Genomic DNA, 24,444 nt, shown 5'->3' on the forward strand with positions numbered 1-24,444 from the left:
CTGCTCATCCAGCTTTTCTTTTGAAATCAGAGGCGTAAAAAGGACATTTGTTACACTCTTTGCTGCAGTAACAGCCTCTACTCTGTTGGGAAGGCCTTACACTAGATTGCAGTAGGGATTTAATTGCATTGCAGTGATATTGAGTGAGTAGTTCTGAATCTCTACAACTCATCCCAAAGGTACTGGAGCTCCATCTCTCCAGAGAATGCAGTTAAACACATCTCACACATTACAAGTCCAGTTTTGGTGTTTTAGGGCAAAATCTCTTCTTTTTTGTCTATTTCCTTTTCTCAGTAAGAGCTTCTTGACAGCTACACATCCTTTCAGACTCATAGTGCTGAGTGTCTCACAGTGGAAGGATGGACAGAAACTCCTGTGGATGTTTTCAGATCTGAATCAAGAGTGGAGCTTGATTTTCTTCTCTGGGGACAGTATTGGTGGTCTACCACCTCTTGCATGCTCATTATTCTCAACTTCTCTGTGTCTGTTAATACATTTTTTAACTCCAGTTGTGAAAACCCTTGTTTTTTGCACTTGTGCAAATGAATTATCTTATGAGGTGGATAACATTTACTTAATGGCTATTTTGACTAGAAGTTGAATATGATAGATGCTCTCTGCCTTTTATACAGTTCTGTATACTGTTTATGTTGCATAATTATCACATATATAAATTACTTACATAGACAATGACCTGGTTAGTTATGTGATTAATTATATTTACATTTATACAGTATATTGCCAAAAGTATAGTATTCGCTTTATTCTGCCTTCACATGCATATGAATTTGTGTGACATCCCATTCTTAATCCACAGGGTTTAATATGACGTCAGCCCACCCTTTGCAGCTATGACAGCTTCAACACTTCTGGGAAGGCTGTCCACAAGGTTTAGGAGTGTGTTTATGGGAATTTTTGACCGTTCTTCCAGAAGCGCATTTGTGAGGTCAGACACTGATTTTGGACGACAAGGCCTGGTTTGCAGTCTCCATTCTCTAATTCATCCCAAAGCTGTTCTATGGGGTTGAGGTCAGGACTCTGTGCAGGCCAGTCAAGTTGTTTCACACCAAACTCGCTCATCCATGTCTTTATGGACCTTGCTCTGTGCACTGGTGCACAGTCATGTTGGAACAGGAAGGGGCCACCCCAAACTGTTCCCACAAAGTTGGGAGCATTGGGAAATCTCTTGGTGCTGAAGCATTGAGTTCCTTTCACTGGAACTAAGGGGCCGAGCCTAACTCCTGAAAACATCCCTACATCATAATCCCCCCTCCACCAAACTTTACACTTGGCACAATGCAGTCAGACAAGTACCGTTCTCCTGGCAGCCGCCAAACCCCGACTCGTCCATCAGATTGCCAGATGGAGAAGCATGATTCGTCACTCCAGCGTACCACTGCATTCCACACTTTGCATTGCACTTGGTGATGTAAGGCTTGGATGCAGCTGCTTGGCCATGGAAATCCATTCCATGAAGCTCTCTACACTGTTCTTGAGCTGATCTGAAGGCCACATGAAGTTTGGAGGTCTGTAATAATTGACTCTGCAGAAAGTTGGTGACCTCTGCGCACTATGCCCCTCAGTATCCACTGATCCCGCTCTGTCATTTTACATGGCCCCCCACTTCATGGAGTTGCTGTTGTTCCCAATCTCTTCCACTTTTTTATAATACCACTGACAGTTGACTGTGGAATATTTAGTAGCGAGGAAATTTCGCGACTGGACTTGTTCCACAGGTGGCATCCTAACACGGTACCATGCTGGAATTCACTGAGCTCCTGAGAGCGACCCACTCTTTCCCTAATGTTTGTAGAAGCAGTCTGCAGGCCTAGCTGTTTTAGGTTTTATACACCTGTGGCCATGGAAGTGATTGGAACACGTCAATTCAGTGATTTTGATTTGGTGAGTGAATACTTTTGGAAATATAGTGTACATTTATATTCTGCTTTAACAGGTTTGAGCACTTGTGACTCTTGTGTTTCTTCTGTGAGAAAAGCTATTAAGCCAATTGTAATCAGACACATTTCAAGGCCTAAACACCCCAGGGGGATCTAGAACCCTTAACGTTGATGAATTCTGTGCTTTCATGTGGGATAGCACCTAAAATCCTCAAAGGCAAAGGAAGGAATATTTCCATATAAAAATTAAATATACTGTTATATATTATATGTCACATATAAATAGTATAATATTTTTGTTTTAATAAGTATTAATTAGAATCCACACTGCTGTAGAACTTTTCCTTAGACAGTCCCTGTCTAAGAAATGTACTGGTAACTTTTTGGACCCTTCACTTTCAAAATGCTGCCAGAAAAGGTTTCTTTGGAGTAATGCTTTAAAAACCTTTTTAAAGGTTTAAAGAACCTCCGCATAATGTAAAGGTCATATATCAACTTTAGGAAGAACCGTATGTCCAGGCCAGTAGCCATTCAGGAACCTCTGTTTTGTAGAGAGTAAGTCAAGGAAGCTCTCTTCCGAAAGATCTTGTGGTTATTTCCTGTCCTCCTCCTATGAGTGAACATCAGTCAAGTGTCATTCTCCACCTTCCTATCTTGCCCACTCATTTGACGTCTGTTTTCTGCCAGTTTCAAGAGTAGCAAGTCCACATCAAAGAGGATTACCCAGAAGTAAGTGTTTTCCAGCGAAGACTGAGGACAGTGCTCTTTAAAGTGAAGCAGCGCCTTTTGTTTTAATCGCCATATCTTGTCCTTATCTTCATAAGATGTTTCAAGCAGTGATGTCCACAAAGGCTTCTCATTCATCTTTCTTGCGTCATTTATGTGCACAAACACGCACACATGCACACACACACACACACACACACACACACACACACGCACACCCCCACACACACACACGCACACCCCCACACACACACAAACATTCACACACACAAACACAAACAGAGCTCATACAACTGATTTTGTCATTTTTTGTGAGCATAAGCATAATTTACTGTGACAGCTCAAGGTTTAGGGCTTCAAAGAAGGTAGGCCTTTGGCATGATGCAAAGAAAAAAGAAAAAGCAAAGAAAAAGAGGTGTGTGTGTGTGTGCGTGTGTGTGTGTGTGTGCGTGTGTGTGTGTGCGTGTGTGTGTGTGATTGGGAGTTTCCATGTGTATGCCAGCGGCACACTCACTCACACTGATGAACACACACAGCCTACAGGAGGGCTGTAAGCCAAACACTTAAACCAGTTCACCAACCATTAGCACATCACTGAGAGAGAGAGAGAGAGAGAGAGAGAGAGAGAGAGAGAGAGAGAGAGAGAGAGAGAGAATAGAAAAAGAGAAAGAATAACAAGAAAGAGTAGAGTGATAGGGAGAGAAGGGGAACAGCGTTGTACGATACAATGAAACGTGGTTCTGGTGATAAAAAACGGCAGGTCTTAAAGCTTAAAATGATTTAGAAATATATATGTCCAATATGGTACCTTTATGTGAGAAGAAAATAATCTTTAATGTAAATTCAATGTCCACTTCAATGCAAATGTAATCACACTGTATAAAAATCTGTAAAAAAAAACTCAATAAAAAGTCCAGCACTAGGGTTGCCAGAGAAAACTGGTCATTAACAGCAAAAGTATGTTTTCCCAAACACAGTAAGAATTCTGCAAAATTACAATGATTTTGTTTTTAGAATTACTGCCTTTTATTGTAATTCAACAGTTTTACTAGTTCAACTTATTCTGTCAACAACCATTGATATGTCTGTGAAAGGTGATGACCTGTTTCTGTTACAGGTCTTTTTTGAGGCACATGTTAATTTGAAGGGAAATTATATAAATTTCTCAACATTTCTGCATAATTCACTGATGGAAATGAGATGTGAAATGGTTCACTGTAGAGAAACACAGACTCTACAGATTTCTTTGCAGTGCTGGTGATAGGAACCAGGGGTCATGATATCTACAGCACAAATATAGCCATTTTATTTACTATCCAAAGCCAACACATGAATTTTCACATGTAATGCTGCTGATGCCTTTGGGGACTGTTGGGGACTTTTGTAGCCTGTTTTGTCCTACATGTACCACTCCACCATGCATGTGTTTTAAATGACATGTTTTAGACCAACATTGTATCGCAAAGCTATTATTCATAAAATATTTTGGGTTGGTAAACATTTTCAGGACCATATTGTGTAATAAGTTTTGTGATGTAGCTTTTAGAGGCATTAAATGTTTTGATTGTCTGATTCCTCCACCAGCGTGAACTATTCTGTCCATTCTGAGTGGCACATTTCGCATCTCTAATCTTAATTACACAAAATTTTAGAAAAAATAATGTAATTCCAGTTTAAAAAGTTTTTTTTCTAACTCATTTTGGACCATTTCTATTGGTATTTCTTGAAAAATATTCCCATAATGGAAAATTTAGCTGACGTTTTTCAAAATAGTGTTCAAAATATGTGTTTTGTTCCAAAAGTGTTGATAAGCTGTAATAATTAAGAAACAATCAGTTGCTTTTTGAGTTGAGAGTCCAGATTAGGCCCAGGTTTATGGTTTAGGGTACACTCTGGGTTGTGGTTCATGTTAGAGTTAGAATGTGTGTTACATTTTGGTTAAACTCAAGGTGATGTTAACAGATATTTAGTCGAGTGTTAGTTTAAGATGAGTAATGTATCTGCAAAGCATCTACAGGACACCATCCAATAAAATGTTACCTGAATGTAAATATAGAAGTAAACACAGAACATAGACAGTGGGAAGGAAATGGGGGTGTACATTTCAAGGTGATACCTATAAGCCAACGCAAATGAGAAGTTTTAAAGTGATGCTAATTTAAGCTGAATTAAGCTGAACTGAGAGGGACAGAGACAGAAAAAAAAGGAAGTGTTCATTGTTTGCATAGTGTTGAGTGAGACAGAACCAGAACTAGACACTTCCACTCTCAGGATCAGAACCTGTTGTCACGCAAACGCAGCTACTATAGAGGTACTGGTAATTATATTAAGGCTTTTTTATATATAGGAGGAGATCCTCAGATTTTATCTGCTAGTTTGTAGACTAACATGTAGAAATATGAGTTGTGGATATGGACATTTAGAGAGTTAACTGTCAGTTTCAGTCATTGTTAATTTACGAAAAAAGCATCATAGATAAATGTATTATGGTCAGTCTATACTTGTGCATATAGAAAGGAAATATATCAATCATATAAATGACTATGACTACATTTATATATCAGCATTTTCTACACCTATCCCTGCTACAAATCTCCATCAGGAGTTTTTGCTACTCCTACTGATGCTGCTACTGATGTAGTTCATGAACCAACATACTAAAGGAAAAGATTAGTCAGAAATGCTAACAATGCATGCATTTACAGGCACTTAATAATCTGATAACCGCAGAAAAATGAGATGTTGTCAGTTATTTATTCAGTGTGTTTACGTGCACTTGGGAGATCAGATAAAGAAAAACTCTGAGTCTACATGATTCAGGCAGTAAACACATTTCTGTTTTGCTACCAGGCAATAAATTCACAGAATAAGATGTAAACATAACGTAAAACTCACACGTCATGCTGGAACTTTCTTTTGTTTTTAAACATTGAGTTTTTTGGAAAATGTGAATTAAAAAAAATTAGCCATATTAGCATGTTTAATCAAGCCATTTCTTTAATAAGCTGTTGGAATAGCATAGCATGGCTACTACATTTGGGAAGCACTTGAGTAGATGCAATGATCCCATTACAATTGAGTTGATATACTGTATATATACTAAAACTATGCACATTTGAAGACCTCTTTTTGTTATTTTCTAAATAAATAAGTACATAAATAAATCATAAGATTAAAACATACATAAAGCACAAAAAGCAACTCTGATCTCTTCCTCTCTGACCAAGGTTTCTGTACGATCTTAAAGGTGACCTCTAAGTCCAGCTGGAGTCATTAGTTCTGCAGAGTCGTAAGACACAGAAGGACACAAACAAGATGCTGCCCAGAGCACAGTGACAAACACAGTGATTCTGACAGCCAAACACACACACTCACACTCTCGCTCCTCCACTACCTCCTAGCAGGCTGTTTGCCGAGCACTTAACTGCTGGCTGGCGAGGCCAAATGGACCGGACGAAATCTCAGATGAGCCTTCTTGGGCAAGGCTAGCATTAGCATGCTAAGCAGTGACCCATGAGAGCCCCCTTGGTGTGGTGAGTCAGGTAAGGCATGACTCTTTTTCAGAGGCCCACTGGCAAGGAGAGTAAAAGGGAATGAAGGGACAAAGAGGAGAAGCTTGTTAGTCAGCCAGTCAGAGCGTCTATAAAGTTTATTAAAGTTAAAGGAATGGGCTGATCTAGGGTCAGTTTTGGTTTGTCAGAATCTAACTGGCAGAGTAAACGTATTGGGAGGTTGAAGCGTCGTTGGGCTTCACATTTTTAACAGCTCTTTAGAAAAATTTTGATTCAGGATCAGTTTTGGCCCATATTCTAAAGTTAGCTTTGCAAGGTGAAGCTTTAACTTGCAACCTGCAATTTAATTTCCAGAGCATAGTAAAAAATCATTGGCATACAATTTGTGTGAAACACTTGTCCTGCTAGTTGGCAAGATTAGTAGGTAGTATTTTTAATATATTTAGATCCTTTTGGCTATATAAAAGCATCTGGCATATTCTATTTAGCCCACAATGACTTTCATATCATTTTTATGTTAAGAGAGGAGAAAATTAACAACCCAGCTCGGTAGACTGTGATGCAGCAGGCTAATAAAGCAGCCATTAAAACCCATCATGTTAATAGTAGCTGGTTAGCTAGCTACCTAGTTAAGCTTTCCATCAAAAAAGCAGCATTCTTCCAAGACACTATTCTTTGTTCTTTTTTGTCCACGATGTGCTGAGTGAAACTGGTTGAAATAACATTATTTGATATGATCTGAATTTTGATTGAATAATTTGATTGAATGAATTAGACGCACTTTGAGTGTAAAAGAGTCATCAGGCTTCATATTTATAAAACTTTCCAGGACAATCTAGGATTATTTTTCACTTGGTAAATGCTATGAACACTATTAAGTCTAGAGATTTGTAGCATTGTAGTCATTGTACAGTAAATAGCCTTGAGCTTGTTTAGTGCTACCAGATGGCTATTGTCATTTAAACTCTCTAAAACACACATACACACACATTTCTCCTCATATGTACTGGCGTAGCCCTCGTTATCCCGCTGAAAGCCGTGGGTCAGAAGTTCGCTCTGCGGCAGGCTAATCGCGCTAATGAAGGCGCAGCTAATTGCATGATTTTGGGGCGCAGTGGACGTGTGTGTAGCTGCGAGGAAGGCGTTTGGGGGGGGTTGGGGGTGTTTGGGAGGTTTGAGGTTGGGGGAAGTTTGCCTTATAGCACTCAGAGACCTTTAACACAAGGCATGCTGATGTCGCTGGGCGGAATGAGATTGGCAGGAAAAGGCCGGCACACACTGCCCCTGAGGTCACACACACACTCATAGTGCATATAAGATGCGAGGCAAGATGCAGAGAAGAACAATGCTCACTTGACTGCCTTCTGCCAATCTGTTAGGGATGTGAGCGGAACAAAGGTTAACAGGGCTATGAGATGTTACTAGTGAAAGGAACCATCTGTTATTTTGTTTGTTTTTTTGCAAATCATTGGTGTTGTGAGAAAACCACAGAAAGATGTAAGGTGAAAAATTGTAAGGTGAATAAAATTTTTTTAAAAAGGTGTAAAATAACAAAATGATTAACAATAAGTTACTCAATTTACCCTTATAGTTCACACTTATCACCAGCTTTAACAAAAGCATGCAATTTTATATTATTTATTTCTATTTTGTAGTTCTGTGAAACAAGCAGAAAAATTCTGTTGGAACAGCAGGTTCTAACATTTCAGTTGATACTACATTTATGTTAGTAAGTAAATGAATGATTTCACAGTTAAGTTGCCACTGATATTATATTTATAAATGTAACTACATTTTGTATATAAAGCCTGAGTAGACTGATAAATCACTGTGATGATCAGTAATTAATCTCAGTGGTACTGAGCTCTGCTAAAGTCTGAGTAGACTGATAAATCAATGTGATCAGTTATTAATCTCAGTGTTACTGAGCTCTGCTAAAGCCTGAGTAGACTGATAAATCAATGTGATGATCAGTTATTAATCTCAGTGTTACTGAGCTCTGCTAAAGCCTGAGTAGACTGATAAATCAATGTGATGATCGGTTATTAATCTCAGTGTTACTGAGCTCTGCTAAAGCCTGAGTAGACTGATAAATCAATGTGATCAGTTCTTAATCTCAGTGTTACTGAGCTCTGCTAAAGCCTGAGTAGACTGATAAATCAATGTGATCAGTTATTAATCTCAGTGTTACTGAGCTCTGCTAAAGCCTGAGTAGACTGATAAATCAATGTGATGATCAGTTATTAATCTCAGTGTTACTGAGCTCTGCTAAAGCCTGAGTAGACTGATAAATCAATGTGATGATCGGTTATTAATCTCAGTGTTACTGAGCTCTGCTAAAGCCTGAGTAGACTGATAAATCAATGTGATCAGTTCTTAATCTCAGTGTTACTGAGCTCTGCTAAAGCCTGAGTAGACTGATAAATCAATGTGATCAGTTATTAATCTCAGTGTTACTGAGCTCTGCTAAAGCCTGAGTAGACTGATAAATCAATGTGATCAGTTATTAATCTCAGTGTTACTGAGCTCTGCTAAAGCCTGAGTAGCCTGATAAATCAATGTGATGATCAGTTATTAATCTCAGTGTTACTGAGCTCTGCTAAAGTCTGAGTAGACTGATAAATCAATGTTATCAGTTATTAATCTCAGTGATACTGAGCTCTGCTAAAGCCTGAGTAGACTGATAAATCAATGTAATCAGTTATTAATCTCAGTGATACTGAGCTCTGCTAAAGCCTGATTAGACTGATAAATCACTGTGATGATCAGTTATTAATCTCAGTGTTACTGAGCTCTGCTAAAGTCTGAGTAGACTGATAAATCACTGTGATGATCAGTTATTAATCTCAGCATTACAGAGCTCTTTTAAGAAATGATCAAACAAATAATCTTAAGTTTGGTGTTGTACAGTGCTTGCTTGAGGGATTGTGGGAGCAGCAGTGGACTGAAATCCACAGCAGGCAGTGAAAGAGATAAACATGTTGAGAATGTTCAGAATTTCAGTTAGATTATAAGCATATTTTTTTAATGAAATGTATTAAAAGAATAATTATATGCATAAAACTGCCAAAGAGTAACAGCAAGGAACAGCATGAATTAAACTAAAAAAAGGTTTTCTGAAGTGCTTTACCATGATGTACTAGAATTACATTTGAAATGTATTCTAAATGTTTCCTGAATACGTTTTATGTATTGTAATGGAATACATTACCGAGTACATTTAGGAGAGTGTATTTAGTATTTAGCCATCACTACTTTTACAAAGTATTTTTCCCAATCCTGTGTATATGCAAAGTAAATGTAAATAATATTTTCAACACTGGTTAAATGTATTTTACAACCTGTGCATATTTCACATAAATACTTTAATAGCACCTGTTTACAGCACTTAGAAAACATTTGCCTTGAAATATAATCATCAAAATATCATTTTTTGTGCTACTGCTTGAAAACATTCAGCATCTGATGCTTGAAACATTTTTCATGAATCATCCATTATAGGTCAAACAAACAAACAATAACTTGTCAAATATAATTTTGAGTCATTCATCACAAATAGTTGCACAATAGAAAGGTTAGCTGCTGCTTTCACATGGAGTAAGTAAATAAAGTAAGTAGAATGTTTTTCTTATAAAAGCAGCAAAAGGCTAGAACTTCAGTTTAGGCCTCATCTTCCTTCTAAATGCTTATATAAATAATAGACATAAAAGCTAGCCCACTGCCTTAAAGGAATATTCTCTCTAGTCTCTATTTACCACACCTGCAACATATGATCCATCATCAAAGCATTTGAAATAGTTAAGAAACAGAACAAAACATTGACTTAAGCACCATTGGCTTTTATTTTTGGTGAGCTTTGAGTGTACAACAAAACCAGTGTCCATGGATGGCATACTACAGATGGGTCCAGTGACGTAACCAAGATCTCAGGGTGTCAGGACTGGACAGAAATCAGACACTTGCAGATTGTGAAGAGGGGTTTTAATAACACATTAAGACATTAACACATCCTCAAACACATTAATACTCTCAAGGCATGCTACCTCACCCACTTGCGTAGCCTTAACCAAAAGCTAAAAATTAAAAGCCTTAATCGAGTTGGATTACGATCATGTTATGAGATATTTAGCTGTCTGGTATGCCACTGGCCACTGTTACATAGATTCCCAAGTAACCTTACTGTGCAACATAATTTAATGAAATGCATATTTTGATATATTATTTGAATGGAATACTTTTGGACTTTAGAGTACAACATTACAAATAATGATAATTATATCATGTTGCAGGTTGTCAAGGATCCATGTGGATGAGCTGCATTATGAATAAGGTGGAGATAAATAGACGTCAATGCTGTCTGTGTTGTGTTGATGGAAGCTTACTGGTGAGGTATGTTGAAATATTTTTTTCTGAGTCATGGGGTTACAGTTGTGTCAATGTCTACAGTACTGTCTACAGTACAGAGAATTAGGCACCTAAGCACATTATTTAAAAGCAGCATTTATTGTGTAACAATAATTTCTTGTTTTTATAAAAGTTCTTTTGTGTACATTGAAAAACAAAGTATGATATCTGTTTTCTCCCCGATGCTCCCAGCCACTGCTTGGATTTATTAAATTTCATGACCAGCACACCTGATTTAATCATTTAGCATTAGGATCTCACTTCCACACCTTACTAAATCGTGGCCACAACTTATCTTGTTCCCATGCCTTACTAAGTCATTTGCCAGACATTAGAATCTTGTTCCAGTGCCTTACTAAGTTGTGGCCACGCATTATTTTATTTATTCAAGATGTCACCAGCAGGGCTCTGTAGACATACTTAAAACAACTACATGTTGTATTAATTATTTGGTTTATTCTTATACTAGTATATAACTAGTATATAGTGTAGTATATAAACATTTTTAATGTTTCAAAACATACCATCCCCTCCCCAGTCCATAGTCCATGTATGGAAAGTGTCCTGCAAAAACAGCCAGTTTTGAAGTCACTGTTTCTGTGATGTCATGAGAACCAACACATTTACATCTAACCACCTATTTAGCTATTTAGCTCCATCCATTTATGCTGAGGTTATAATCAGTGTTAATATAATCAGCTCTGAGTGCTTTTTGATTTCGAATGAATACAGAGAGGTTGGAAAGTGGTCATGTGAAAATGTACATTATGACCATTTTTGGTACACAAGAGCGCACAAGTGTTGTAAGTGAATCTTCCAGCATTCAAACTGAGCTGAATCTATTTCTTCTGAGATTAAAAAAAGGAAACTGGCCTGTGCCAGCCAGTCCCAAGCTAGGACTGTACAGCCTGATGGAGAGTTGTGAGGCAATCGATGAGATTTATCAAAGTGTATCACACAAGACCAGCAATATTTTTAGTGTGTTTTGCTGAGATAAACATTATTCCCTCCTTCACGTCTCTGGGTGATTTACACGGTTGCTCTTTCTCAAATGAAATTGAACCAGCAAGAAAAAAAATGTGTCTAAGATAAATAATCCAGCAGCCAGGTCAAAACTTGTCAGGGTGAATTCCTGACTATGCTATTTCTTGGCATTGATCCCTAGGATGCCAGGAAGTGCACTGCTGTGCAAAAGTCAGAGACCACCCTTTCATTTTTAGTCAAAATGGCCATTAAGTATAAGTTAACCATTTTTCAGCAAAAAAAAAAACCTGACAATCACATCTTATCGCTGCTGTCAAAACAAAACCTTGTGTTTCTATTTTGGTCACTTTTCAGTTTTTGACATAATTTGGAAATGCCTGTTGTTCTTTACTCTGTAAATTTCATGATGAACAGACCAAAAGAAGCAGCCCAAAATGACATGGAAAAAAGTCTGAAAGGATGTGTAGCTGTTAGGAAGCTCTTACTGAGGAAAGGAAACAGTCAAAACACTAAAACTGGATATCTGAGAAAGGTTTAGTGGAATAATGAGTTTTAATTTTTATTTGGGATTTATCAGATTATGGTAAGTAGAAAATGCAACCAACTTCTAAGACTGAAAGTAAGTCTACTGAAAAGTATGGAAGTTGTGATAACGGTCAAGAGAGAACACAATAAATACTAAAAAAAGGTGATATATTTATTTATTGAGGCTTCTGTGTAATTTTCTGTTAAATATGTTTTCTGCTTTTTTTCTGCTGCTGAAAAATGAATAACTTGCACTTAAAATAAGCTTTGACTCAAAATGAAAAACAAACAAAAACCTAAATGTGGTCTCTGATTTTCATTCAGTTCTGTACATGCTGAAAGCAAATACCACATTTGATAGCGATGATACCTTTATGGGGAAATCTAGAACGGGTCTGTGTGTGTTTGTGTAGGCGTGAGAAAAATACCTGATTTCTGTAATTTTTTGCATTTTAAAGTGTGGAGGAGAGATTTGTTCTTCTGAAATAAACTAAAAAGCCCTTAAAGGCCAAAGTTTAATATGCATACACTACAGTGGTAATGACTGGGGTCATTACGAGGCCATGAGCGGTGAGGTCATTTCAGAAAATATGAAGTAAAGGAGTGTGTGTTTGTGTATTTTGTTGGGTGAGTAAAGCCCGACTCACTTTCCTAATCAAACACACCCAAACAGAACACTTCATACACACAGCCGTGTGAGAGAACACACAGCGTAGAATGCAGCGTGACAGGCGGTCACTTTGGAAAGTGTGGAGGTTTTAGCCCTGTTTGGCATTCTGTGTAAAGTCGTCTTCCCGTAAGACAAATAGGCACACCCTGATAACCTGGTTCAGCTTGTTTAATGTGGTTGCAACACTGTAAGGTGTCGCAAGAACATTTCACTCAAACCAAATTAGGCCTTAATGTGTCTAATCACAATAGAAAGCACCTCTTAGTATCTTAATCCATTCGTATCCATGGGTAAATCACATATACATCAAAAATACAACTGTAGTGTCCTCAGAAAATGTTTGACATTTGCGCCATTCTAAAGTGTATTTCATTGTGCTAAATAACAAATGCCAAACCAGGTGACATTTATTTTCAAAAGACTGTACTTTTCAGTATAATATTCTTTCAAAAGGCAGCTGACTTAGTAAGTAAACATTTATTTGTGTAACACTTTTCCCAAGACTTACTGCAAAGTGCTTCCCAACAATAAAATAAATAAAAACATAATATAACAAAATAACACATCACACACAAAAACAGAAAAACTAGATGTGTCCAACCACAAAGACTAATGCCCATAGTTTCCATAGTTCAATACATTTCAATACATTCAATACATAGTTCCATAGTTTAGGAGCACAAGCTGCAAAAGGGCAGTCAACCTTTCATTTCCACTTTGTTCTAGGGACTACTAAGAACCCTAGGCTGGAAGACTCGAAGGCTAGACTGGTGTCCTAGCATTCGAATATGGAACCGCCAACAGAAATATTTTCTTGTCCATCTCTATGCACCGCCTGGTATGTTAAGATGAAAATTTTGGAATTTATCATATACGTTGCAGGTAGCTAATGCAGTGATGCTGATACTGGTGTAATATGCTCCTTTCTTCTGGTCCTTGTTAGTACATGAGCAGAAGCACTACTGTCATGAAAGGATGGCGTTTATCTGATTTTTTCTGCCCAAATTTCTAGCATAAGAATTTATCCTCAAGACATGTGAACCAAGATCCTTTTTTTCGTCACTGGCAAAATATTGGGAACCCAAAATCAGCTCTTCTGTTTTCTCTTCATTAAACCTAACGAAATTACAGGCCAACCAGTCTTTTCTCATTTGAACGCATTACATTAGATTTTTAATCTACTGAAATCATTTTGCTTCAAAGAGAGATAAAATTGTATGTCTTGATGTATATCATTGTATTGATGTGTATCATCACCATGAAAATGATAAGATATATCAAAAGGATAAATCAGATTTCCCAGAGGGAGCATGTACAATGAAAACAAAACTGGGCCAAGTATAGACACTTGTGGAACCCCACAGGAAGGAGCAACACATGAGGACGTCCTGTCTCCAATAGATACCATAATTTTTCTACTGGATAAATATTATGGAAACCAACAAACCAGTAGACCATTCTCAGCACAGTAGTGATGTTGGCATGATAGTGCAGTATATAGTGTATCAGGCACTCGTTTGTAACAAGATCAAATGTAGAAGGTAGAAACCTGACCTTGTAGTTCCATTTTGCTGGGGTAGTTAGAAATTGTAGCCCTCTGTTGATGGAACAAATTGTGTAAGCCATGCTGTACTGAGGGCAAGTTTCTGACCACTCGACTACCACTCTTGGCTGGATTTGTTTGGGTGGTCATTTACACAGAAATATACTCACAAATAGATCGAGGTATTAGGTCAAAGTGTAGTTCAGTACCAATAAAGCAAGGTACCATATGTGAATATCAGTTCATATAACCATCCATACATGATATGAACTTAAGTCTATGAAGTAAGGCATTATACTGTGTAAGGTAGGCCAGAGAGTGAAGTGTAGATTATTTCATCATATTCTGATTGTATTACTGAATATTCTGACTGTACTACTGAACAGCCTTTGCAAGATAAAATATTCCATTAGGCTTTTCAAGTTTTCAAGTTGGGATTTCAGAGTTCTTTGCAAGCACCGGCCTCTGTAGAAGAAGCTGTGACTGAGCACCAGACGCTGGCTGATATTTTTAGCGTGGTGCTTTCCCTCGATGGTAGCAGTGTCGTTAGCTTTGTGAAGGTAGCACTTTCAGGGTTATACTGAAATATTTGCTGGAACTGTAACACGTGCATACACACTCAGAGAGCTGGGTTTTGCAGCCTATTATGTGTTTTTGAGACATATTTGCTAATCTTTTTCTCTATTGCTAATGCTGACACTGAGCATGTCTGTAATGCATAATATTTCTGTGGGTGTTTTGGCTTTGTATGTGTATTCATGTTTGGAGATTCACACTGAACTTTGAATATTAATGCTGCATTCGTAACCGCTGCATGCATTAAACAGTGTTGCAACCCGAATGTTCCAGTAACCCCACACCCACAAATGACAGAACGAAAGACAGGAGGGAAAGAAAAAAAAAACAGAAATGGGTTCTACATCCACCTCCTCATCTAGCTGGTATGGGTTTTTTTTTTTTCTCTAGCGATAGCCTGTTTCCTCTTTTTGGAATTAGCAGAAGTGTTTGTCCTCATGTATATGTGTGTGTGCTGCAGAGGTTTTGGTGTGTATGTTAATGAGCTGCATCTTCCTCTTTCTTGTAGCCATTTGGTCTCAGTGTGGTGGCTGTGAAACCGTAAGGGGTTGGACGTGGACTGATGAAATTCACACATACAGGCCTAAGAAAAAACTACCGTGGCACGTTATGGTAAGGGTGGGCGACATGGCGAAAAAGGAACATCTCAAGGCTTGAAGGTAGTTTCACAACACACAATATTAAATGGGACACAACCTTGTATCTCCAAAATAGAAACTTTACAGGAGAAGGAAAAAAAACTTTCTTATCTTACAATGGAAGTTAATGTTAAAAGATTTTTTTTCCAAGTAATTTCTGGACCATTTCTGTCAGTCCATTCATTATGAAACTTTCACACAGTGTAAAGGTCATCTGATGTTTTTGAATTATGTTTAAAAAAAAAAAAAAACAACGTAAATGGGCAGACAAAGTTTTGTTCTGACAGTTATGGTATGTATATGATGGCATGATATTTTTTCTCAGGTTTGGGAAGAAGCTGAAATGGACACAATGCTCCAGTCATATTTTAAAAAGATATTAAAAACCACAAGCACTGTAATCATTGACATTAAAAAGTAAGCAACTCCAGAAGAAAAAGGAGGAACAATCTCACAAGTGGTAAAAATAAATGAATAACATAGCATGATGTCATAGCTACTTATTACTATGCAGTTCATGCAGTTACTACATGCTGGTTGTTGTTATTGTTTACATGCTCTCTGTAATAGGTCTGAATCTGTTTGTGTAAAACAAAGGGTTCCAGTCCTAAAACATGATTGGCTGAGCCACATTTGAAGGCCTCGCTTGTTACACTGCTTGCATGGACCGCCAAGTGTATTAACTGAAGAAGAACTCAAACTGAGAGACTGTTATTCCTCAATAACTAGGCTAGGAGAAGGTAGCGGGCTAAAAGATAGCTAGACCTCTCTTCTTTAACATTCAGTATTACGCTTTGAACTGAAGTATTTACTGAAGGACTCACTGCAAAATATAAGTAATTCTTATGAATATGTGTGTGTTGTCAGCAGATCTGCCTTAAGTTGTATTAAACCTAGTGTAGGACATCCCACAGAGTGGCTAGAACCATTCCAGCAGCAATTTGGGTAGCAGAAACTCCTTATAGGGTGAATATGTCTGAATTTAACATGCTTTATTAAGATATTTTCATTATGAAATGAATAAAAATGAAGGATGAATTATGAAATGACTACAGTATGTAAAGCAAAGTTTTTGTCTTATTTTAGCAGACTAACAATTGTTTATTGTCATTATTTTATGCTTACATTTTATGTTTATTGATGATTTGTGTATTTCATCATATTTTATTTTCATATTCTTTAGATTCTATCAATTTTTTTTGGTTGTGCGTAGGAACACCCTTAAAATAAAATCACTGTATGCTTTGCCTCTTGTGGCTTATTGCTTTATTATATGGTGCATGCATTTGTTGTGTGTTCTAGAATAATGTAGTGTTTTTGAATAAAACAGTGTCCTAGATGTACTGATGCCCACAGTATACTCATAAAAATGCATTGTGATGTATTTATCACAATGACGATAACGTCGATCTTATTGGCTACCAATGCCTTTGTGTACAAAGCCAGCTATGAGAAAAGAAAGATAAAAGGTCAAGACCTCCCCACTTCTTCAGGTGGTAGGGGATGAGTGCAACTCTCTCTGCTTCTGAGTGTGAGCCTTTGTGCCTCTGCGCTAAGTGTGTGAGTGAGTATTGAGTGTTTCCTTGCTGGGGTATTGATTACTTGAAGAGCAGACTCATTCATTTTAGCACTTCAGTCACAATCATTTCCTGAGAAAAGCCTCAGCACATTGGCGCACCAATCAGTTTCAGAGAAATGTCTGTGTTTGTGTGCATGCGCATGCTTGCATGTATTGCCTGTGTGTGAGTATATATGTAAGTATGTATTGACATGTTTTTCAGAATTCAGAAGGAATAGGGGATATACAGCACTATGCAAAAGACATGTGAGAAGACTGCTGAACGCTATGGGTCTGAAAGGATGTGTAGCTAGCAAGAAGACTTTACTGAGAAAAGGAGACGGACAAATCAAACAAAGAAGAGTGTTCTCAGAACACTGGACTGTCGATGGACTGACCACTCCAGAGTCTAGACCTTAATAATCATTGAATGCGTTCAAAGCATAAAGTATAACCAACTTCTAAGACCGAATTTTGGAGGAGTGAAAAATATCCATGCAGATTTCTTTAAAAAACTGAAAGTGAGTCTGCTGAAAAGAATGGATGCTGTAATAATAGGAAAGAGTGACATTCTAATTACTGAAAAAGATACGAATATTACATTTAGTTGTTAAGGCTTCTGCGCAGTTGTCGGATAAATATGTTTTTTGCATTTTCTGATACTGAGAAATCAATCATTTGTCCTTAACAACTGTTCGGCTGGAAATTAAATACATGAAGGGTGGTCTCTGACTTTCGCACAGATCTGTATATGTGATGTGTGTATGTGTGTGCGTGTTAGAATGAGACAGATGTGAGGCGCGTTTGTGAGTGTGGGGGCGAGCTGTGGTGTGTGTATGTGTGTGCACAGTGCTGATTGTGATCAGATTAGCATTGCATCATTCACATTACCGGAGATTCTGAGAAAGACGGGGAATACACACTGACAAGACTGGCTGCACTGTAGCTTCAGTGGTTCATTTAGATTTTCTGACTCTAGAACATCAGATTTTAAAGTCATAGTTTGGAACACCAACCAATGATTAGCTTACCCCAGCAGACAATGCAGGCTGGTATATGCAGTTTAAAAGGCTTCATATGAAAATGACATTTTGAATCTGTGTTGTTTTGGCTAAAACAATGTTGTGGTTTGAGTTTGTACATTGTGGTGTGGGCCGCTTGTTGAACAGCACTCTTATTCATTACCTCATTCATTCTGAGACCTCCCACTGGCTGTGACTGGTCCTAATTATCACGTCATTCATTCTGAGACCTCCACCTGACTATGACTGATCCTAATCATCACATCATTCATTCTGAGACCTCCACCTGACTGTGACTGATCCTAATCATCACATCATTCATTCTGAGACCTCCACCTGACTGTGACTGATCCTAATCATCACATCATTCATTCTGAGACCTCCACCTGACTATGATTGATCCTAATCATCATGTCATTTATTCTGAGATCTCCACCTGACTGGGATCAGTCCAAATTACAGCTTCATTAATTCTGAGACCTCCAACTGACTGTGATCAGTCCAAATTACAGCTTTATTCATTCTGAGACCTCCAACTGACTGTGTCTGATCCTAATCATCCCATCATTCATTCTGAGACATCCACCTGACTATGATCAGTCCAAATTACAGCTTCATTCATTCTGAGACCTTCACCTGACTGTGACTGGTCCTAATCATCACGTCATTCATTCTGAGACCTCCAACTGACTGTGATCAGTCCAAATTACAGCTTCATTCATTCTGAGACCTCCAACTGACTGTGATCAGTCCAAATTACAGCTTTATTCATTCTGAGACCTCCAACTGACTGTGACTGATCCTAATCATCCCATCATTCATTCTGAGACCTCCCCCTGACTATGATCAGTCCAAATTACAGCTTCATTCATTCTGAGACCTTCACCTGACTATGACCGGTCCTAATCATCACGTCATTCATTCTGAGACCTCCAACTGACTGTGATCAGTCCAAATTACAGCTTTATTCATTCTGAGACCTCCAACTGACTGTGACTGGTCCTAATCATCATGTCATTCATTCTGATACCTCCAACTGACTGTGATCAGCCCAAATTACAGCTTTATTCATTCTGAGACCTCCAACTGACTGTGACTGATCCTAATCATCATGTCATTCGTTCTGAGGCCTCCACCTGACTGTGACCAATCCTAATCATCACATCATTCCTTCTGAGATCTCCAACTCACTGTGATCAGTCCAAATTACAGCTTTTTCATTCTGAGATCTCCACCTGACTGCGATCAGTCCAAATTACAGCTTCATTCATTCTGAGACCTTCATCTGATTCTGACTGATCCTAATAATCATGTTATTGATTCTGAGACCTCCACCTGACTGTGACTGATCCTAATTATCACGTCAATCATTCTGAGACCTCCCCCTGACTATGATCAGTCCAAATTACAGCTTCATTCATTCTGAGACCTCCAACTGACTGTGACTGATCCTAATCATCCCATCATTCATTCTGAGACCTCCCCCTGACTATGATCAGTCCAAATTACAGCTTCATTCATTCTGAGACCTTCACCTGACTGTGACCAGTCCTAATCATCACGTCATTCATTCTGAGACCTCCAACTGACTGGGATCAGTCCAAATTACAGCTTCATTCATTCTGAGACCTCCAACTGACTGTGACTGATCCTAATCATCCCATCATTCATTCTGAGACCTCCCCCTGACTATGATCAGTCCAAATTACAGCTTCATTCATTCTGAGACCTTCACCTGACTGTGACCGGTCCTAATCATCACGTCATTCATTCTGAGACCTCCAACTGACTGTGATCAGTCCAAATTACAGCTTTATTCATTCTGAGACCTCCACCTGACTGTGACTGATCCTAATTATCACATCAATCATTCTGAGACCTCCAACTGACTGGGATCAGTCCAAATTACAGCTTCATTCATTCTGAGACCTCCAACTGACTGTGACTGATCCTAATCATCCCATCATTCATTCTGAGACCTCCCCCTGACTATGATCAGTCCAAATTACAGCTTCATTCATTCTGAGACCTTCACCTGACTGTGACCGGTCCTAATCATCACGTCATTCATTCTGAGACCTCCAACTGACTGTGATCAGTCCAAATTACAGCTTTATTCATTCTGAGACCTCCAACTGACTGTGACTGGTCCTAATCATCATGTCATTCATTCTGATACCTCCAACTGACTGTGATCAGCCCAAATTACAGCTTTATTCATTCTGAGACCTCCAATTGATTGTGATCAGTCCAAATTACCGCTTCATTCATTCTGAGACCTCCACCTGACTGTGACTGCTCCTAATCATCATGTCATTCGTTCTGAGGCCTCCACCTGACTGTGACCAATCCTAATCATCACATCATTCCTTCTGAGATCTCCAACTCACTGTGATCAGTCCAAATTACAGCTTTCTCATTCTGAGATCTCCACCTGACTGTGATCAGTCCAAATTACAGCTTCATTCATTCTGAGACCTTCATCTGATTCTGACTGATCCTAATAATCATGTCATTGATTCTGAGACCTCCACCTGACTGTGACTGATCCTAATCATCACGTCATTCATTCTGAGACCTCCAACTGACTGTGATCAGTCCAAATTACAGCTTTATTCATTCTGAGACCTCCAACTGACTGTGACTGGTCCTAATCATCATGTCATTCATTCTGATACCTCCAACTGACTGTGATCAGCCCAAATTACAGCTTTATTCATTCTGAGACCTCCAATTGATTGTGATCAGTCCAAATTACCGCTTCATTCATTCTGAGACCTCCACCTGACTGTGACTGCTCCTAATCATCATGTCATTCGTTCTGAGGCCTCCACCTGACTGTGACCAATCCTAATCATCACATCATTCCTTCTGAGATCTCCAACTCACTGTGATCAGTCCAAATTACAGCTTTCTCATTCTGAGATCTCCACCTGACTGCGATCAGTCCAAATTACAGCTTCATTCATTCTGAGACCTTCATCTGATTCTGACTGATCCTAATAATCATGTCATTGATTCTGAGACCTCCACCTGACTGTGACTGATCCTAATTATCACATCAATCATTCTGAGACCTCCCCCTGACTATGATCAGTCCAAATTACAGCTTCATTCATTCTGAGACCTCCAACTGACTGTGACTGATCCTAATCATCCCATCATTCATTCTGAGACCTCCCCCTGACTATGATCAGTCCAAATTACAGCTTCATTAATTCTGAGACCTTCACCTGACTGTGACCAGTCCTAATCATCACGTCATTCATTCTGAGACCTCCAACTGACTGTGATCAGTCCAAATTACAGCTTTATTCATTCTGAGACCTCCAACTGACTGTGACTGGTCCTATTCATCATGTCATTCATTTTGAGACCTCCACCTCACTGTGACTGATCCTAATCATCACGTCATTCATTCTGAGACCTCCAACTGACTGTGATCAGTCCAAATGATAGCTTCATTCATTCTGAGACCTCCACCTGACTGTGACAGCTCCTAATCATCATGTCATTCATTCTGAGACCTTCACCTGACTGTGACCAGTCCTAATCATCACGTCATTCATTCTGAGACCTCCAACTGACTGTGATCAGTCCAAATTACAGCTTTATTCATTCTGAGACCTCCAACTGACTGTGACTGGTCCTATTCATCATGTCATTCATTTTGAGACCTCCACCTCACTGTGACTGATCCTAATCATCACGTCATTCATTCTGAGACCTCCAACTGACTGTGATCAGTCCAAATGATAGCTTCATTCATTCTGAGACCTCCACCTGACTGTGACAGCTCCTAATCATCATGTCATTCATTCTGAGACCTCCACCTCACTGTGACTGATCCTAATCATCACGTCATTCATTCTGAGACCTCCAACTCACTCTGATCAGTCCAAATTACAGCTTCATTCATTCTGAGACCTTCACCTGACTGTGACCGGTCCTAATCATCATGTCATTCATTCTGAGACCTCCAACTGACTGTGATCAGTCCAAATTACAGCTTCATTCATTCTGAGACCTCCAACTGACTGTGACTGATCCTAATCATCCCATCATTCATTCTGAGACCTCCCCCTGACTATGATCAGTCCAAATTACAGCTTCATTCATTCTGAGACCTCCCCCTGACTGTTATTGGTACTCTTCACTGCATCATTCATTCTGAGAACCCCTTGACTGCAGTAGGTACTAATCACTGCGTCATTTGTTTGACAGCAACATTAAATTTGCCAACATTCTTTACTTGCCGTTTAATAGTATTTGCCATATATAAGATTTTGGTCATGCTTGTGCAAAGTAAAAGCAGTTAAAAGTCTGTAAGTTTAAATGTCTGTAAAATGTTTCTATAAAAGGCAAATTTGAGATATTCTGTAAATTAATTTGTTCAATGATCTTTTTAGGACTGGTAAATGTAAAAATATTTTTTCCACATAAACATTTACAAAAATTAATGACATCTGATCTTCAATACTTTACAGCTGTTATGTAAAAATATCTTAATTTTTAATAGCATTTAATAGCATTTTACTGTAAACATACAGCAGAATGGAGCTACATCATAGTAATTTTGTTGCCCCGGTGAATGTGAAATCACAAAGTTGCCATTTTACTGTTATTTACTGTCAATATGGTACTAGTAGCCAGTAATTTACTGCAATTTTACATTCATGTTTTTACTGTGTATGTTTACAAAATGTTGTTCAGTTTCATTTAGTTATTCTATCATTGAAAATATTCTCTGCTCCAAGTTTATAAGCCAGTACATGTTGGAGTCTGAAGCTCCTTTCTTTAGCACAGGTGATGCTAATGTAGCTAACAAGTAATTGAAGCCAATCCCCACCAATTAACATTGTAAATCATCACAAACTTGGCACAATCTGTGCTCTTCTTCTTAAATAATCTCAAATAGACTTCCTTATGTGGTTTTTGATGCTGTATAGCATCCTGTTATTTATGGAATGGACAAAGTGCATAGCTAAACACAGTGCTAGCAGCCATCCTGCAGGCTGAATTTTATCTGTGCTGTTGCACAAGCTTATAAATAATAGTATGTCACACAGAGTAAGATTAAGAAACCACATGAGCAAATCTGTTTAAGATTACACAACAGTTTGACGCAGTTTGAGGCAAGCGAGTGATGATTTAACCATACAATTTGCACAATGCTAGCATTAGTAAGCTTCCACTGCTTGTTAGCCACATTAGCCTCATAGCTCCTACAAAACTAAGGAAGCAAACTTCAGACACCAAGCCTGTCTTGGCTGATTGAGTAAATTTGAAGCAAGCAAGAAATTGTGCAAACATTGAACAGTACAGAGCTTCAAGACATGATTACAAAACAAATAAAGAACATTCTTGAAAGTGATGCTCTCTTTGCTTTAAAATTCAATAGCTGAAAGCTTTACTGGACACGTGCCATGATCCTTCAATCATACCGTAGCTTTTTGAAACAGTGGCCTGATTAGTGCTCAGCATTAGATTCATCACATTGCACTGAGTCTTGTAATGCTTCAGAGAGCTGATTGCTCACTGTGTCTTACTGCTGTGATTATTATTAGAATGACTGATCATGATGAAATGATTTAAAGATGATGTATTTGTCGTTTGAAGAAAGGAATATTTCTAAAATAGAGATATTATCAAGTAAAGATGGTATAATATTGAACTGTCTACAAAAATGTTAGTGATGCAGGCCGATATTTTAATAACTCTGCAAACTAAAATGGATCCACAATTCATTTCAAATTTATAACCACATGACTTACATGTAAATTTCATAGTAGTTGGCTATTAGATAACCCCTTAAATGGCTAGGGCCCACTAGCAGGCCCAAAGTTTTATTACACACTATAACCTAAGAATAGCTCTGCCAGTTTGCATTTAAGTCCCTATGGATCATTAATAATAAGGTTTAGTGTGCAATAGGCCTGGGAGTGTAAAGGTTTAATAGTAGTTGCTAAGTGTTATGATTAATTACTGAATAGTAAACAGAAAGTTAAGTTTCACTCTCTGCCGTCCATGTGTGTCAAATTTGATGTTTCTATATATGTTTGTATGCTATTCCAGACTATGAAGAGGGGTTTAGATACACATAATTTGTCTCTCACTGTGTGCAACTGGTGAAATTGTGTGTCCATCTACATTTTCTGTAAAAACTGACCACTAGGAATTGACCCATCACTTCGGAAACCTTTCGCTCTTCATCAGAGGCACACGTGAAATGTTGTTCAGAGTTTAGTCGCTGACATTGCTGCAGAGGTTTTGATAAGTAGTGGTGAAAGTAAATGAAAATGAAAGATATGGGCATCATGTTATATGCAAGTACATTATAGGTGAATGTAACAAGAATATGAAACATCGGGAAAATGCGTTTAGACCC

At 38.3% G+C, this 24,444-nt stretch overlaps 1 protein-coding gene and 1 long non-coding RNA gene across 2 annotated transcripts in view; one reads left to right on the plus strand and one right to left on the minus strand.

Moving 5' to 3' along the window:
• Positions 1-24,444, minus strand: part of rnaseh2a (ribonuclease H2, subunit A) — a 118,082-nt gene that overhangs the window by 30,284 nt on the left and 63,354 nt on the right. The window lies entirely within an intron of this gene.
• LOC119264720 lies at positions 5,986-15,558 on the plus strand. The gene is made up of 5 exons (XR_005131158.1): positions 5,986-6,166; positions 10,426-10,525; positions 13,446-13,557; positions 15,090-15,203; positions 15,347-15,558. It is a non-coding gene; the product is annotated as an uncharacterized LOC119264720 (long non-coding RNA).

This window comes from Pygocentrus nattereri, chromosome 12, assembly GCF_015220715.1.
Source record: "Pygocentrus nattereri isolate fPygNat1 chromosome 12, fPygNat1.pri, whole genome shotgun sequence".
Taxonomy (NCBI): domain Eukaryota; kingdom Metazoa; phylum Chordata; class Actinopteri; order Characiformes; family Serrasalmidae; genus Pygocentrus; species Pygocentrus nattereri.